Source organism: Sturnus vulgaris, chromosome 2 (genome assembly GCF_052056855.1).
Source record: "Sturnus vulgaris isolate bStuVul1 chromosome 2, bStuVul1.hap1, whole genome shotgun sequence".
Lineage (NCBI taxonomy): Eukaryota > Metazoa > Chordata > Aves > Passeriformes > Sturnidae > Sturnus > Sturnus vulgaris.
Genome location: NC_142244.1, coordinates 31,546,741 through 31,561,664, shown reverse-complemented (window position 1 = coordinate 31,561,664; position 14,924 = coordinate 31,546,741). Strand labels below are relative to the sequence as shown.

General features: G+C 49.6%; 1 long non-coding RNA gene across 3 annotated transcripts; it reads left to right on the top strand.

Moving 5' to 3' along the window:
• Positions 1–7,708: 7,708 nt before the first annotated feature.
• On the top strand, positions 7,709–9,619 carry LOC148224701 (uncharacterized). Of its 3 annotated transcripts, none has more exons than XR_015801913.1 (2): positions 7,709–7,844; positions 8,813–9,619. It is a non-coding gene; the product is annotated as an uncharacterized LOC148224701 (long non-coding RNA). The 3 variants fall into 3 exon arrangements; XR_015801912.1 differs by having other exon boundaries at positions 7,776–7,844; positions 8,714–9,619; XR_015801914.1 differs by lacking the exon at positions 7,709–7,844 and adding an exon at positions 7,890–8,262.
• Positions 9,620–14,924: the final 5,305 nt, after the last annotated feature.

Here is a 14,924-nt window from a genome sequence, read left to right as displayed (position 1 = left end):
ACAGTGTTCCTGATCTTCTCCCGCTTTTCTGTAGTATTTACTATTCCTGCATCCAATGGCTTCATAAATTTGAATTAACATCATTCTCAGGAGGTCCATAAGCTGATAAGGTATTATTGCTGTTTTATAGGCAGGAAACTTAGTAGCTAAGATGTATGTTCTGTACTACTTTGGATGCACTTTCTGGGGTGCCATATAGATATAGCACATATCCATCGTGTCACTCCTGTTGATTTAAGTCACAAATACAAGACCTAAGCAATTCTGTGAATCAAACACCAAAACCTCATGATAAGACTTCCTTCCTCTATAGGAAGGAGCAAAGGAGTGGTGGTTTTGGGGGACAATTTGGTTCATGTGCTCACGCCCACTACCACCTGGGGGTCCTGGGGAGGAGGCAGGAGGTGTGAAGGTGGTGGCAAGGGGCTCACAAACACTGTGTTATGAGGAGATTAATTTTTTCAGATGTGTGACATCTAGATAATGAGCAAGGGGAATTAGACATTCTCATTGATGAGCATGCATTTGATACAATTAGCATTACAAAAAACCCGGTGGGACGATTTGCATAATTTCAGCATGCTTAAGTCCCCAGTTACAGCCTATTCAGAGGGGACAGGGAGGTAAAAAAAAAAAAAGAAAAAAAAAGAGAAGTGCTGGGAAAACATGCTGCTACAGCTGAGGGACAGCAGTTCTTATGGTACAGCGGGTGAAAACATCACTGTGTGCCCAGCATACAGAGCTGGGAGCTGACACACCTGCTATGGGAGACCTGCAACTGGGAAACGTGGGAGATATTTTGCAGTAACTATGCCTCATTAGCATTTACCAAAAGTATTGGTGAGAATTTGTAGGCAGGGAAAAGACCTGCACTGCCACAAGCCAGCTTGTTTGGGGTCATGTTGCAAAGGCTGGCAAGGCATTTGTTGTTGGCCTGAGAACTGGAGGTTGTCTTCTTGACCAGGTCACCTTATTTGCACATCTGGAATGTAACCTGAACCACCAAGGAGCACACTTGGTGCTCCAAAAGGACCTGCCTCCAGAGGAGGGAAGTGATGTGGGGAATTATTCAGGAAGAAATATAGTGAGAGAAAAACATCAGTGGATCTGGTGGTGGTTACATGAGGTTTATTACTTAGTCAAAGAGCCCACAGCTGAAATCAAGGGGAAAATGCTATCTTAGGCAGAGGCAATGTGAATGAGAAATTTAGAAAGTAAAAGGGTAAGACAGACAAAAGGTGGCATAGGCCCTTCTGTCATTCTGCACTTTGTACTTTCTAATGGTTAGGAAAAGCTATGGCAATGGGTGAAACACCATGACTTACTGGACAAGGAAGAATTAAATATAGGAGAAGCAATAGGAAAATTCTCTGGCTACTTAATTTAGAAATGGTATTTATTGACTTTAGTTTCAGAGTAACTGCCAGTAGCAATATATCGTCAGTCTGGTAAGTGGATCATTGCCACAGGCAGGGTGACATCAGTGCTTCAAAGGGAAATGGTCAGGCTCATCGCTTGAGCTATTTTTGAAGCTTTGGAGGGCCCTGTCATAGATACAATTCTCTATTTCACTTTCTTCCAACCTGACCCTGTGCTCTCTGTTCCCTCCATGCTGTCCTTCCTCATGCCATTTTCTGGACATGCAATCTGAAAGTACTAAGACAAACTACTCTTGCAAAAACCTGAGGGACTCTGCACCAAATATGTAATTCAGCTGGGAGAAAAATTTCTCAAGGACATCAAAACATGGGATGAAGATAATTGTGCCTGCCTTTTCCACCACTTTTATTTCTGTCCTTGGGTTGACTTCTGTAGCCCTCTATAGGGGGTAGCCTTTACCAACTTAAGAAAATGAAAAATAATTTAATAAAAAAAGTGTTTGCTACCGGCTTGTGTTTAGCACAGGAGTCGTATTAGTGATCCTGAGAAATAACGTCCTCAGTGCTGATGGTTTGATCTGTCTGAGCTTTGTAATGTTTTTGCTGCCTGTCAGGGTGAACAGGGTGGTGGGTGTGGATCTCAGAGTCTGACAGACAGCTCTTCCCCATGCCTAGCTCCTGGAAGCAGCCGAGTGCTGCAGAGGGTAGTTGTCCAGCTTTATGTTTCAAATTGCCAAGGCTGTCTGTGAGACGTCAGGCTGCAACAAAGCCTGAAAGAAATAGGAAAGGCCCTGAGACCTATTGGAGAAGGTGTTTGTGCTCTTTACCAGAGGAGTATTTTGAGAAATCGACAGCACAGTGACCCTACCAAGAACACAGGATCTTCATAGCACAGGCTCTGTGCTTGGATGTCAGGGAAAATGTCCAGAATGGCCTTTTGTCTCATCTCCTTGGACTCATGCCACAGTGATGGATGCTTTTGGAAGCTGATGGGGTCTTGCTTATGTCTGAACCTGCAGCCATTTGGAGCTTACAGCTTGCTGATCTCGTGTAGCTCCTGAGTGCAGTTGATACTCCTGCACCAAGCCTGCATCAAATTCACCTCAAGTTCCTTTATCAGATAGATTAGGGAATTATTTCCAGGGTATAATTTTGAAGAGAAAACTGGTCAAGGCAAGTCAGCATCTCTTATATTTTGTTGCTCCCACAACTTCTCCAGGGGGAGAGGAGGTGGGGGAGGGGACAGAGAAAGGGGAAGAAAAAAGCTTGAGCATCCATAAAAGGGTCAAATCACAAAAAGAGAGATTCCACTTGCCTGTACATGCAACTAGGGGAAGGTAAACTGGAAACTTTGTTGGTAAGGTGCAATGTCCTTGTTTTGGGTATCTGGTGGAATATATTTGGCTGTTGACTAAAGAGTTGTTTTTAAAAATATGGTAACACAAGACTTGAAGACCAACAACTGACATTGTCCCTATGTGCTGCTCTGGGAAGATTCTTAATGTCATTCTTGTTTCTGCTTTAAGTCTAGGTGACTGCATCTGTCAGCAAACATACCAGGTGTTGTTGTAGAGACAGACAAACGTCTAGGAATGGCACACCTCATAGGGCTCAGTCACTCTCAGCCTGTCCCACTTTACCCTCTGTGGCTTTGCAGATTTTGACAAAGATGGGTAAAGGAGAAGAATCACACAGCCTTCAACAAATTTTGGATGGACCACATCCAGATCTGGTGTCCCTGTCTCCTGCCCACCAGCAACTCTGGTGAAACCCCTACAGCCTGGGCAGTAAGCAAGTATGAAGGGCAGGTATGGAAACTTTAAGCGGAAGTGAGTAGAGCACATAGGAATTAGGAAGAGGTAGAGCACAGACGTTGGGAGCACCTAATTCCTTTTATATGTAAAGAGCTTTCTATCAGGTCTGCTTAGTCAACCTCTTAAAAAAAAAAAAAAAAAAAAAGCAGGATTTGTTAGCCACAGACTTTAAAATAGACAGTTCTCATTCATTTGGTCCAGTCTCTGTGACATTACCAAGGAGTCTGGAAAAGGAGCAAATGAGGATGTGGGGACCATGAGGGATGCTCCTTTGCCCCTAAGATGGTCTCAGGGTATGATGAAGGTGAAGGAATCAGACCTTTTTTTAGGACTAACTGATTTGTGGCTTTTTTCGTGTGGAGAATTATAGCTCAGAAGATGTTGTAGAATCCCTTCTTACTTTTTATTCTTTTTCTTTCTCTCCTTTAACATTTCAAGACAGAAGTGCTGCAAACCCCAGGATTCCTGAATCATGACTCAACAATTATGAGATGCAGGAATAGAAAGGTTTGCTTGTGCCCCTAGAACAAGACGGACACTGGTGCTTGCCTGGCCAGCTCCTTGCCCACCCCCCTGCCTCAAGTCTCCTTGCTCGGTTATCTCTGAATGCTCTTCCTGCTCTTTGATTCCTTAATGAGTCTAGCACAGTTTGTTCTTTCCTATCTCCACATCCAGTGGAGTGTTGTTACACCCCTCCTACCACTCTTAGCTCCTCTTTTTCTCCTCGTTTCACTGGCTCCAACACTGCTGCTCTCTCCATAGCTCCCAAGACTAGCTACTTGCTTTTTCAAAGTCTTCCCTCTCTCTAGGCCCTGCTTCAACTACAGGAACCACTATTAACTTTTATAATCGCATGTACTCTAGATGTGACTAGATTTTCCATCTAGTCACATTATTCACCCAGGCAAGGTTCTTTTCTCCCATTTCCATCCTTTTGTTTTCCAGTAACTCCTTCTGTCTTTATCCTCACAACAGACGATATCATAAAGCTCCTGGCCCTCATCTATTCTCCATGTTTCCGTTCCCCAGGGGACTTGCTGTTCTCCTTTCACTCAGCTGCTCCTCCTTCCCCCTGCATGGCCCAGAGCAGCTTCCAGCAGTTGGGTGCTTACAGAAGATGGCTGGGATTCACACAATCTTATCCCACCTTTGACAGTGTTGACCGCAGATCTTGGAAGAACTACATAGGGAAAATCTCAGATGTCCCTACAGAGCGTGTGTGAAATGGATAATTTTTTAAAGGCTTATAATTTATCAAAATTTGTCATGGATTTTTATGGGGACAGTGAGTAGTGTAGCTCTAATGCAAGGACAGCTCTCCTTCATAGGCTTCAGCTTCCTCCTCCAAAGCAGTTGGGTAAAAGACTGTTCTTTTTAACATACACTTTAACACTCAAAACCAAAGTGTTTTGCTCTGCCTTTTTTTTTCCCTGAGTAGATTTAATGTACAGGCTGAAACCATATTTAAAAAGAAAACAAAAATTATTAAAAAATCAGATGTAGGCAGACAGCCAGAATGGAAAATTTCAGCTCCAATCATAAAAATTACAAGCAACTGAATTGTTTACGGTGGGAATGCCCAGTCAGTCAAATTCCATCTCTGCTGGTAAATTTCTCCTTGCAAAAACCTGCAGTTTCAACTTGCCACTCTGGGATCAATCACATTGCTGCCCCTAGCAGCTTCAGAATAAGGCAGGAATACAGGACTTGCATTGCCATAGATCAGGGCTTCTCAGAAGCTTTGTCTGAATTGTGAGGCAAATGAGGCCTGATAGCTGGAAACAAATTCACACACAAAGCCTACAATATTTCTGTGGAAAGAGAGAAGGTCAGACTCAAAAACTGGAGCTTTTCATAACGTGGTTGGTCTGTTAGCAATGTCACCAGTGTAAATCAATCCATTTAAAAACAGTCTTGTCACATCTCTATAAACAGCTAATGTGGACATGTCCAAAGTTTCACCTAAGACAGAACATTTTGAAGTGGTATAATTAAATCTGGTGTATTCTTAAAGGATGAGGCACCTGTTCACTGAGTGCAATCAAACTGAGAGCCTGCAGGCTGGCATGGCTCGCTGCCCAGGACGCTAATGCCGTTCCTGCGCCTGCTTGCAGCTCACAGACACTGGGTGGCAACTATCACTCCTGCAGAAATATGGCTCCTGCTCCCTGGGGCAGCAGCCTGGCTGCAGCAGTCACCTTGTTTGCCTGTGAGAGGTGCAAGACAAGAAAGGCTGCACTGTACAGGACCTGACATGGTGGCTGAGGAGAACAGGAGGAGAGGAGGAAATGGCTGCTGGCAGGGCAGGCAGGCCCTGACAAGTGGGATGCTCTAGCAGGGTCCGTACACGGCCACTGGAATCAGAACAGCTCTCTTAGCTCAGCCCTCCTCCTGCAGCCATGAAAAGCAGGACTTCCCACTGGAGCAGGCACTGAGCAGGCACATCTGCTCTGTTGCCAGAGCCAAGAGAGGAGCAACATCTACTGCAGGAGGTCAGTAGTGAACAGCCAGGGGACAGGAGCACCCAAACTGTGATGGATTTCCACTAAGCAAGTGTGTGCCCAAACCACATATTTATCCATTAAAAGCCAGACTTGGAGCAGTTTAAGTTCGTCCTCTGCATTAGGCATTCTTGATGTTTTACTAAACAGATGTAAAGTTGCCTTAAACACATCACATGCAAATGGTATGATATGGTATGGTACATACATTGCAAACTAGTGTTTAGCTCAAACTGGCACAACCTCGCTTGGCCCTTCAGCTACTCTCTAGGTAAAAGAAGGAAAAAACAGGTATCTTCTCAAGGAGGCAGGCTGGAGACTGACTTAGTAGGTGTCCAAGTGCACAGAAACCTTAAAAAACGCAAGTGGGAAGAATTGTCAGAAGGACTCAGGCTTCCATTCTCCAAGTCCAGAGCTCCCTCTCCAAAACACTGGAGTGCTGCTTGTGTTTGCTCACTTTTTTCTCACTGATGCCAGAGGATCATCTGCAAACAAAACGTATGACAGGCAGAATTAAACGGGCAGCAATTTGCAGACTCCATTGTCGACCGCCTCATGCTCCCCTGCAGATGCTTTCCCTGTAAAACAGATCTGCCACAGGGGGACTCCCTGTAAAACACAGGGATTGCAAAGGGGGCTCCTGCATTTGCTGCCGGAAAGCCAACAGACAAAGGGACCACACCTCACCAGTGCTGCCAGTGCCGGTGGCCACCGCTGGGGCTGCCGGTGGGCACACAGCCGTGGGCATGCTCCTGGCAGACCCTTTCTCTGCTTTCATGGGGGTGAGGCCCAATGGAGAGCCTTCCCCACTAGAAGCAGCAGCAGCCGTGGGTTTCTCACAGGGAAAAGAGAATACTTCTCGCCTTTCCTTGCAGCAGCATCCGTACTTGCTGCTGCTGCTGCTCTAAAACCTCATCCCTTTAAACGTTCTGCCAGGATCTGACTGAACAGGTGCAGGCATCTTTACTGCATCCCATCCAACAAAGAAACACCTCAACCTCTTGTCACCGTGCATTACTATTTCCCAGCTCACCTTTTAATCCACAAAGTCTAAGATTTTGTAGCTTCCGTTCAGAGTATAGGGAATTACAGTTTTTTGGTTCTTTTCCGCGTATCAGCCTTTTACACGTCATTATTTCAGCTTCTGGGGCTTACACTTCCTATTCTTCTCTTAGCTATCAGGACACATTTGCTGGCTTTAACAAGAAGTAACGTTGCAAGTGCTGAGCTGTACTTTTAACGGAAGGTAGTGAAAGAACCCAGGAAAACAACGGAGCTCAGAAACACTCCCTTGCAGCCCATAACACTAAATCCAGCTGGGGCACAAAAGCGGGGATGGGGATGAAAGTAAAACCCAAAGACAGTGGTAAAAACTGCCTTCGGAAGTAAAATAAATATGCTCAATATGAGTGGATGGCAAGATGCAGAGTTATCTTCCATACCAGACGCATGATAATACGAATGCGATTGGATAGCAAGCCGACCCCAACGCGGCACACAGTGGCTGTGGGCAAGGAGCAGGAGGCCTTTCCAACGGCAGCACGGCACCTGGCAAACTAGGTCAGGGCTCAGTGGTCACAAAGGCCATGGCAGCACGGCCCCAGGCGCCCCTGCAATAGGGGCTCCATCCGAACCAGACAGGCACCCACAGTGTCATGGGTGTCATGACACGCTCCAGCTTTGTGCTTTTCTGCTGACTCGATGGTGGTCAGGCAGTGCCTGAGCTGGGGGTGGACGCTGAGGGCTGAGTGGGGAAAGCACCACAGCGAGGGGCCCAGCACGGGCTGAGGGCACCCAGGACAAGGCTGTGGGAAGGTGCGTGGCCAAGGTGGCAGCTGGGGCAGCGGCGGCAGCCGGGCTGCCAGGTGAGGGTGAAGCCAAAGAGGAGCACAACGGCGAGGCTGGGGCGAGGCAGCCCGGTGGCGGCAGCGGGGGCAGACAGGAGACGGGAGGTGCAGGGGTGCGGGGGGGCCGTGCCGAGCTGAGCCGAGCGGGGCAGGCGAGGTCCGGCCCACGGGGTCAGGCCTCAGCCGCGGTGTTATGGGATGGCAAGCGGCGAGTATTATGGGATGGCGAGCCCTTCTGCGGGGGGAAGGGCGAGCCGCGACTATTATGGGATGGCGAGGCCTCCCGCGACCGGAGGGGGGCAGGTGGGTGGCAGGGCATATTATGGGATGGCGGGCGCTCTTGCCGCCGGGGGGAGTATTATGGGATGAGGAGGATGCCCCACAAGGAGCGGGGGGGGGGGGAAGCGGGCGGCTATTATGGGATGGCAGGGCCCGCGCAGCCGGCGTGGGGCGAGAGTATTATGGGATGGCACCATTCCCAGCGCGGTGTGACCGGGCCACTATTATGGGATGGCTGTACCTTACAGCGGGGCTGCCTCCCTGGGAAGTATTATGGGATGCAGCAGGAAGGAGGGGGGGTGTTGCGGGATGCCGGGGAGAGGCTGCAGCTCCAGCCAGGCTTCCTGGCGGTGCCCGCCAGGACACCCCCCCATCCCGCGGTGCCCCCGTCCGGCCCCGGCCCCCCCTGCCCTCCTCCGTCGGGACCAATAAAGCCGGCAGGGTATTATGGGATGGTGCGGGGGTGAGGGGGTGGTTGCCATGGTGTGTTTCCCGTGGGTGACTATTATGGGATGGAGTCGCCTTTGTGAACTATTATGGGATGCGGGGTGGGGCCGCGCGGGCCCCGCCGGCGGCCGGGGCAGCGCGGGCCGGAGGATGGGAACGCGGGGATGCGCCGGGCACGGGGCACAAGCCGGAGCGGGCTCGTGGCTGCCAGCTGCACGTGGGCTCCATCGGAACCCTCGACCGGGTCCCCAGCGTGGCGAGGCTGCGGGCTTCTGCTTGTCCTAGCACGCAAATTCTGACCCCAACGTAGGGAAAAATCCCACAGCCGTTCAAACTGGGGCTGTGGAGCAGCTTAGCATCTCACCTGCACATTAGTCCCAAGCGTATCGTTTTTAGGAATAAACTTGCCGTCTAAGTCCAAGTGTCACAAAGCTCTGACTTCTAAGTTCAAGGAACGTGCACAAGGATGGCGCAAAGCAAGACATGTCCCTGCGAGGTCCATCCCAGAGCAGAGCCTGATATGTGATCCTTGCTTTCTGCACCAGGAGCACAGCCCCAAAGTACCTGGTCTGGTTCTTGCCCGAGATGAGAGAAAACCTCCTCCAGACATGTGTGGCTGTGGCAGCTCTTCAAACCCCTGCCCGGATTGGAGCCCATGGTGACTTAGTAGGTATCACCATCGGGATTTGACTGTCCGCCTCTCCAGCCAACCCCGAGTCCATCAGCTCTGCTCAGCAGCAGTGTTCTCACCCAGCCAAATGGGGAATGCAACCTCCAGGCTAATTAGCACTGTGCCCTGGAGCACAGTTGTTGCTGGGTGCAGCGCTGGAAACACCTCTCCCAGATCCAGCTGGAGGCAGGAGATGAAGGAGAGTTCTGTCCCAGCCTGTTTTTTCAGTATTTCTGCTAAATGAGCTCAAGAGATGTGTGTCGGTGTTAGTGAGTTTTGCCAGCATGCACCAGCTTTCATACTGGAGGTAAAAATAGGTATGGCAGAACTGCAGTCCAGGCAGCTCAAACCAGGGGGTTGCTGTTGCAGCCCCTTTGAGACCACTGGCTCCTTCCCTGGCTGGATCCAACTATTCGTTTCATGAAGAGGGGAGGGGGTCAGGGCATCTCTAAGGAACTTTAGGGAAATGAGAACCTAAAAATGGTAACTAATAAGCATTCCTAACTTCTGTGTATTGCTTGCAGCTTTTGTTATTCATTATATACATAATTCTATGTTAAAAGACTGATGTCAAAGTCAAATTTTTATAATTGCAAAATAGCATTTGTTTTTTACGCCTTACTAAGTGCTTCCATCTTCAGGAAAAAAAAAGTGAAAATAAACATGAAAAATTCGAATCTGACTATTTGATGTCTGGCAAAGTTCTGAGTAACTGAAAACAGACTTGTGATGGAAAATATCTATCAACCTTAGCTATAGGTGTCAGTACCAAGTATGCGATGCTTTTTAAAGCAAACAAACCAGCGAAGCACACAGAGATAGAGATCGGCCGTTCTGATTTCCAGGGGGCTGAGCAACCCCCAATCTTCTCTATCTCTCCCCCGCCTCAGTTCTGTGCCGCCAGCACTGCCTTCTGCACTGTGCACGTCTGGCTGACACGGTGCGGCTCCGGCTGCACGGCCACGCCGCTCTCCCTGCCCCCTCCTTCTCCTGGCAAAACAGGAGACAAGGCTCATGACGAGTGCTGAGCGAAGTCTGAAATGCTCTTCCCCTAACGGGAAGTAGATGCAGAGTCACGCTGGCATATGGGCAGCCCTCACCTAGGTGGCTGTTAGAGAGAGGCTCGATCCTCCATTGACAGTAGAGTGTTCTCAAAAAAGAAGCACACGTGGTCTAGTGAGTGATTCTTGGCCTTATTCTGGTTGTATGCTCCAAAATTTTCTGTGTGCAAGTCTCTTTCTGCCTCTTGTTCCAGTGGCATTTGTTTGCTGCAGGAGCAGCTCCTTGGACATGACAGGAAGGGCTCTTTTCTCCACATGACGCGGAGACTTTTCTGCATCATTTTCCACCACGTCTGACACCGAAGTAAATATACTTCCATTGGGCTAAACAAATAAGCTCATGCTTTTCTTTGAAAAAAAACCCACTCAAACTAAATAAGGAAAAAAAGTAGAAGGGGGGTGCGTGATGAAGAAAACAACAATGAAATTTGGTCATTTCGATTTCCTTAGCTTGCCATGGGGACTTTGTAGAAAGCTGGGAGTGGAGCAGTGTATCCTGGGCAGAGAAAAAAGCTTTGTAGAGTTGAGGGAGACTTGCAGAATCCAGAACTTTGGCTGGTGCTGGGGACACAGGATTCTCACAAGATAGTGTAAAATAGGGGCAGGGGGGCTTGGGTGTTGAAGAGACACTCTGGGACAATAACCAGATATTGAGTGAAAGTTTGAACCATTTTCTTGCTAATTCCAAAGTAACAATTCCTATCTCAGAGTTTGATACCCCCTCTCTGCTCAAAAAATGATCTAAGACAAAATTCTCTGCTTTACCAAAGAAAAAGCAAAAGTACAGGGCTTCTTAGAAATCCTGGGATCTTCATGGTTCCTTGGCAGAAGTGGTAAAACCTTAGTTCAGTCATGGCAAGCATCAGTACGATCTGGAGAGGGTAGAGAGCTGCTGAACGGCAAACACGAGGAATAAGTCCATCCACATTAGTTACAAACGGTCTAAACCAGGTTAAAGGAAGAAGTAAAATGTAGCTGCAGCCTTTGCAGAACAGCATCACATTCACAGATACATCAGGGGCTGCCAGTTTTATGAAGATACGGAAAGATATTTTTCATGTGACCAGTTGTATGTAATATGACAGAACAAATATTACAGACTGGCTGAAGCAACCCTCAGTCCAGGAAACAGCAGAAATGAGGAGAACGTGAGAAATATGGCTGTGTCCCAGCACACAAATGAAGCAATACAGTGGCAGCATTGCAGTGCCCAGCGTCTAAACCCATCAACTCCTCTGTATGGTTACGGAACGCAAGAGGAGCTGACAAAAAATAGCCTGAAAGACCATAAACCAATCTTTCATATCACATTGTCTGCACCACCAGCATGTCAAGCCTGTAGTCTGTTATCTGTGCCCCACATATGAATGGTTCATGCTAGGCTGAAGAGTCTTTCCTCTTTCCAAAATGCTCTGGAGTTCCTTCTTCTCACCCTTGCCTCCCCCACTGGGCAGCACTGAAGCACACAGGTTGGAGGTTTCCAGCCCACCACCCTGAGTTCCAGGGTGAAACAATGTTAAAAGCTTTATTCTTCTTGTTACCTTGGGGAAATATGTTTAAAAGTGAACATAAATTAATAGTGAAAGTGAGAAAGGGCTGTGGGCCTAATAAAAAGCCTGGACAGGGGCAGCTGCCGTCGAGGTGGCAGAAGATGGGGCAGGACTCTCCTGGGTCCCACACAGGGATCTGAACCCTGAGTAACTTAGACCATGCACAAAATTACAGAAATTATTTACAGGTCACCCCAGCTTGTTGCTGTAGGATTACAGAGCCCATTTCACCCGGTTGTTCTTGGAAGCAGAGCTGGGCAGGGCTGTATGGAAGGTCCTCTGGCCAGTTTGGATTTCCCAACATGGGCACAGCACCAAAGCAAGATGTTGCAGGCATTGTCCCCATGGGAAGTGTGCTGTGGGGTTGTTCGCAGTGTTGACACCCATCAGCACAAGCAGGGAAGACTGTATTACACAGATCTTGTAATTGTTTCCAAGCCAAGTGCTATAAACTCAAAACATTCAATTAAACTGGTAAGTAATTGAACCACAGTAAGGTACGGCAACTTCCAAGATTAAAGCAGGCAAATAACTGGAAATCTATCTCATGGAAGTATGGCCTTTCCTCATCAAAGGAAAATATTTAAAATTTTTTTTTTTAAATCCATTTCATCTACTTGGCCCTCACAAACAGTGAAAACACCTTAATCATAATCACATATGGAGTTTTTGTTTTGAGGGAAAATTAAGATTTCTACTAAGAAACTTCAAGTTACAAAGGAAAAAAGGAGTTGGAGCTGAAGTGGGGAATCTTGGGCACATGATAAAAAATGTATTCATTTGTCATGCAGAGAAAAATTTCAGGGAGATGGTGGCTCATTGGGAAGCTTTAGCATCAGAGGCACTGCGGCACACATTGCCTAACCAGTAGCAAACAGCCTTCTTCAGGCCATAACCGTGCTGGCAGGAGCGTTGAGAATGACCTGCAGAGAGAGCCCCAGCACCTAATTCCCTTTTCAGGATCTTCATCTGCATCTGCATCACACCTCTCCCCTTGTGGCCAGGCCACTGGGGGAAAGAGACAAACATGGTAGTTGGTAGGCACTGGTTGGGGCTGGGCTGCTCAGCTCAGGAATTTGGTGTGGCTGCCCACCTGGCTCCTGTTAAGAGGGGATTACAGCTGTCAGCACACAAAAGGAGGAATGAGAAATCCTGCAGAGGTCCATGTAAGCTTGGCGGTGGTGTCATCAACCACGTTTCTTCTGCTTTCCTACCACTTTTCCTGCATGGAGATGAGATAAATGAGAGCATCATCATCGTATGTGGGCAAAGGTATGTACAGGGATAGAGTGTGTGCTGCTGATGGCTGGAGAGGTAGGTGGGATTTTTATATGTGCAAGAACATGGATAACACAACGGCCTGTTGGGATGTATTGGTCTAGTCTTTTCTGGCAAGGTGGGAACAAGGGCACGGGAGGTGCAATTCATGCTGCAGAGTGACTGCATGAGTGTTGTGCGTTGTGGAACTCTGCAGGAGCATGCAATGGAGATGGGTGCACGGATGTGGTGGTGGAGCCTGGTAGTATCTCAGCAGAGGTGCCAGTGCGGAGAGGCAGTCGGAGCCAGCATGCGCAGGTAAGGGAGAGCTTGCCAATAGCCAGAGCCACTTCGGCACACAGCCAAGGTGATGGGATGGCATTATGGAACACCTGCGTGCCCGCTGTGTGCGTGGATGTATTTTCAGTGAACTTTAGCAGACAAAGTCCAGCTTGTGTTACAGGATCTGTAAACGACTTGTTGCAGTCTGTAAACAGCCAATCCTCCACTTGTGTTGCAGCGTGTTTTGCTGTGGCGGGATCAAACGTGCATGTGCACCAGCAGGTGTGGGACAAGGGAGGCAAGGAGTGCAGTTGGTGACACCCTCACATTTACTGGGAGAGATGGACAGGACTGCACCTCTTTGTTGAGATTAATAGTGTTATGAAAGTGCTCAACAGAGAATAAGGCAGCATTATGGGATGTGATTTTGTTTAATGGGAAATTAATGATACAGTTGCATGTGCATAATTGGAGTATACTTATACCTACGGACCGTTCCCGTCTGTGTAAATCGATGTTGAGTTTCCTGGTGGAGGCTGCAGCAGGGAGCAGGGTGCTGGGTGACAGGGAGGAATGGACTACGTGGACATGCCATGTACAACAGAATCACTTAGGTTGAAAAAGACCTCTGAGATCATCAAATCCAACCTTTGACCAAACACCACCATGGCAACTAGACCATGGCACTGAGTGCCACATCCAGCCTTTCCTTAAACAGCTCTGGGGATGGTGACTCCACCATTTCCCTGGCAGTCCATTCCAATGTCTGATCATCCTTTACACGAAGAAATTCCCCCTAATGTCCAACCTAAGCCTCCCTTGGCACTGCTTGAGACTGTCCTGTCGCTAGCTGCCTGGGAGAATGCGTATCCTGGGGTAGGTAGTTCTGCAGGTACCAGCAGCTAGGAAGACTCGAGGTGCAGGGGAGGCACCGAAGTCACTGCAGGCTCCGCACACCCAGGCTGGCAGTGGCAGTGACCACGCCGGGCACAGATAGCCTTGGAGGGGTCCTGCGGCCCTGCGGGCGGAGCGTGCGGGATGGGGCACGGCAGGACGGGGCAGGGAAGCGAGCGAGGCGCTCAGCCCCGAGGTCGCGGGCGGTCGGCGGTGGGAGGGCGGTGCCCGGAGCCTGTGCCCGGGGCCGGTGCCAGCGCGCAGGACGGCGGGAGGTGCGCGGAAACCGCGCGGTGCCAGGGATCGGCCCCGTGCCCCGGGCCGGAGCGGGGGCTGGGCCGGCGCGGGCCCCGCGTCCCCGGGCAGGGCGAGCGGGGGGCGGCGGCGAAGCCCCGCGGGTGCGGGGCGGGCGGCCGCGAGTATTATGGGATGCCGGCCTGGACGGTGGCTCCCGGCGACTATTATGGGATGCCTGCCTGGGCGCGAGGGGGGGAAGGTGTGACTATTATGGGATGTGCGCGCTCGGGGTGTGACTATTATGGGATGTTCCGGGGGGGTCCTCACAGTGCGCCCTCCCCCCCCCCACCACGCTCTCCTCGCGGGAGGGGGACGTGCCTATTATGGGATGGCAGCCCAGGGAGGCGCGGGGGGGCGCCCTGCCCCCGCGCGCGGGGTCCCGCGCGGGGCGGGAGGGGGAGTCAGTATTATGGGATGTTTCTTGGTGGGGGTCAGTATTATGGGATGCCGGAGCAAAGGGGTGCGAGCGTGAGGAGTATTATGGGATGTTTCTCGGGGTGAAGGTGCGGGAGGGGGACAGTATTATGGGATGTTACCGGCGGGAGGGGTGGTTATTATTATGGGATGCCGGGCCGGGCAGTGAGTGGGAAGTTCTGAGGGGAGGATGAGTATTATGGGATGTCGGTGGGGGGGGGAAGGGGGTGTG